Source organism: Cyprinodon tularosa, unplaced genomic scaffold, assembly GCF_016077235.1.
Source record: "Cyprinodon tularosa strain WSP-4 unplaced genomic scaffold, ASM1607723v1 ctg572, whole genome shotgun sequence".
NCBI lineage: Eukaryota > Metazoa > Chordata > Actinopteri > Cyprinodontiformes > Cyprinodontidae > Cyprinodon > Cyprinodon tularosa.
Genome location: NW_024039310.1, coordinates 56,186 through 60,033, shown reverse-complemented (window position 1 = coordinate 60,033; position 3,848 = coordinate 56,186).

The window sequence follows — 3,848 nt, the reverse complement described above, 5'->3', positions numbered from 1 at the left end:
TGTGACCCCTACTGTCACCAACACGACAACCAATGTGACCCCTACTGTCACCACAACGACAGCCAATGTGACCCCTACTGTCACCACAACGACAGCCAATGTGACCCCTACTGTCACCAACACGACAGCCAATGTGACCCCTACTGTCACCACAACGACAGCCAATGTGACCCCTACTGTCACCAACACGACAGCCAATGTGACCCCTACTGTCACCACAACGACAGCCAATGTGACCCCTACTGTCACCAACACGACAGCCAATGTGACCCCTACTGTCACCACAACGACAACCAATATGACCCCTACTGTCACCACCACGACAATCAATATGACCCCTACTGTCACCACCACGACAGCCAATGTGACCCCTACTGTCACCTCAACGACAGCCAATGTGACCCCTACTGTCACCAACACGACAACCAATGTGACCCCTACTGTCACAACGACAGCCAATGTGACCCCTGCTGTCACCACCACGACAACCAATATGACCCCTACTGTCACCACCACGACAGCCAATGTGACCCCTACTGTCACCAACACGACAGCCAATGTTACCCCTACTGTCACCACCACGACAGCCAATGTGACCACTACTGTCACCACCACGACAACCAATGTGACCCCTACTGTCACCACAACGACAGCCAATGTGACCCCTACTGTCACCAACACGACAGCCAATGTGACCCCTACTGTCACCACCACGACAACCAATATGACCCCTACTGTCACCACCACGACAGCCAATGTGACCCCTACTGTCACCACAACGACCGCCAATGTGACCCCTACTGTCACCAACACGACAACCAATGTGACCCCTACTGTCACCACAACGACAGCTAATGTGACCCCTACTGTCACCAACCCGACAGCCAATGTGACCCCTACTGTCACCACAACGACAGCCAATGTGACCCCTACTGTCACCAACACGACAGCCAATATGACCCCTACTGTCACCAACACCACAGCCAATGTGACCCCTACTGTCACCAACACGACAGCCAATATGACCACTACTGTCACCAACACGTCAGCCAATATGACCCCTACTGTCACCACCACGACAGCCAATGTGACCCCTACTGTCACCACAACGACAGCCAATGTGACCCCTACTGTGACCAACACGACAACCAATATGACCCCTACTGTCACCACCACGACAGCCAGTGTGACCCCTACTGTCACCACGACAGCCAATGTGACCCCTACTGTCACCAACACGACAGCCAATGTGACCCCTACTGTCACCACAACGACAGCCAATGTGACCCCTACTGTCACCAACATGACAGCCAATATGACCCCTACTGTCACCACCACGACAGCCAATATGACCCCTACTGTCACCACCACGACAGCCAATGTGACCCCTACTGTCACCAACACTACAGCCAATGTGACCCCTACTGTCACCAACACGACAGCCAATATGACCACTACTGTCACCAACACGACAGCCAATGTGACCCCTACTGTCACCACAACGACAGCCAATGTGACCCCTACTGTCACCAACACGACAGCCAATATGACCCCTACTGTCACCACCACGACAGCCAATGTGACCCCTACTGTCACCAACACGACAGCCAATGTGACCCCTACTGTCACCACAACGACAGCCAATATGACCCCTACTGTCACCAACACGACAGCCAATATGACCCCTTCTGTCACCAACACGACAGCCAATATGACCCCTACTGTGACCAACACTACAGCCAATATGACCGCAACTGTCACCACCATGACAACCCCTGTCACCAGCAATACAACAATTCCTAATACAGGTAAGGTATTTCATTAAGCTGCTGCTTTGTATTCCCAGATTCCTGGTAGATATGGTGTGAAACTTGTTTGTAGAGTTGACTGGAAATGTTTGCAACACGTTTCTTACAGATGCCTCAAAATTCTAATTAAAAAAATTCAATTGTTGAAACCAACCAGATCCTTGTGAAATTTGTAAAATGTTCTAAATCCAATTATTTCAAAAATCAGCTTTTTTTTTTTTTGTCTCGATTCTGTCTGTTTTCAGTGTATTCTTAGAATTTAGCATTAACAATAAAACTTAACAAACAGCAACACTGAGCTTTCTGAAAAATGACAAACATGGACATCCCAAAATGAAAAGAGGATATTTTGACACTTTTTCAAATAAGACTTCCCAATTTAATATGGCAAACCCAACTTATTGATAATTATGACATCCCTACAGCCCGTTTTGAAACCGAAGAAACTCTTTAAAACAGATGTTTAGGAGCACAGACATTTTATATTTATTTGAATAGTTCTTTTAAAATATCTTTAAATTAATTTTGAAATGATGATCATCTAACATCCCCCTCCCTCTCCCATCAGTGGGATTCACAGCTGTGGTAAAAATCACTGTCAGCTGTATAAGGTTTATATGTCCAGGACTTACACATCCAGCACTGCAGATCACTTTCCTGTAGCTTGAGTAGCTTTCCAAATTTTACACATCTCTATTTTAACTAAAAAAAAAAAAAAAAAAAAAAAAAGATTTTAGAACATGCTAACCATGTAAATTTGAAGTAATAAAGACAAAGACTTAATCTAACGAATGCATACATTTTCATCAATTTATTCGGTCAGGCTAGCACGAAAAAGATAAATCACATGAAGAAATGACTTTCAAATCTCAAAAACAGGTTTTAATGTGTATTCTGTCCTGCAAGATAAGAGGAAGGTCAGTAATACACTAAGGCAACTGTTTTTATCATGTACTAATGACATGAAGATCCTATAACACAACAAAATTGTTTTATGTTAGCCGGATATGACTTTAAATAATTATGTTAAAGTAACTTAATATGGTTAAGCAAAGTAGATGCCAAAAACAGTAGCATTATTTTTTTCAGTGGTGTCTCTGATGGGAGAGAAAATACTTGTTGCAGCTGTCCCTTGTTGAATGAGCAGTGTCCCCTTCTCTCAGTTGCAAACTTCTATAGGCATTTTTTATTTTAATGTAATACAGCAGAAATAAATAATATAAATTAGATTGATTCTATTAAAAATAAGATAAATGGCATCCCTAAACACGATTGCTTTATCTCCAGAAGGTCAGACAGCACCTGAAGTAACTATAGAATCTGATCAGGGTTTAGACTGCTAGAACTTTTAGGGTTAGCAAAACTATTATCTTCATCTAAGACTTCAACTGGAAGGTTAGATCCAGTTCCAATCAAGTAATTAAAGAGAGTATTGCCTCTGATTTCCAACTCATTAGATATGATTAACCTATCCCTGTGATAGGGACGTCCGGCTTTTAAGGTTGCTGTAATTAAACCTTTACTTAAGAAACTGTCTCTTCACCCAGATGACTTGGTCTTGCCTGCAGGTTTACTAGTGGTTCCTAGAATCCCTAAAAGTAGAATGGGAGGCAGATCTTTTAGTTATCAGGCTCCTCTCCTGTTGGAATAACTATAACAAACTTATAGTTAGAGTTGCTCATGTTACCCTGAGCTATCTCTATAGTTATGCTGCTATAGGCTTAGACTGCTGGAGGAAATTGTGACCACTTTTCTTGTTATAGTAGCTTCATATAGTCTAATGCCTTTTGGCTGTGACACCATCTCAGAGAGAAATACCAGCTGTGCTGCCATAATCAACACCTTTGTGTATAGATATTGGAGCTTGGCCTGTTTTTCAGTGTAGTCCTGTTGCTCACTGTCACTACATCCTTGCTTCGTATATAATATATGATATAATCAGCTGTTTTTTTCATTGGAGGAAAAATTAACCAATCTATGTTTATGATCTGGTTGAATTGTCTCTGTGCTGTAGAAATAAACTGAATTGAAATTGAATTG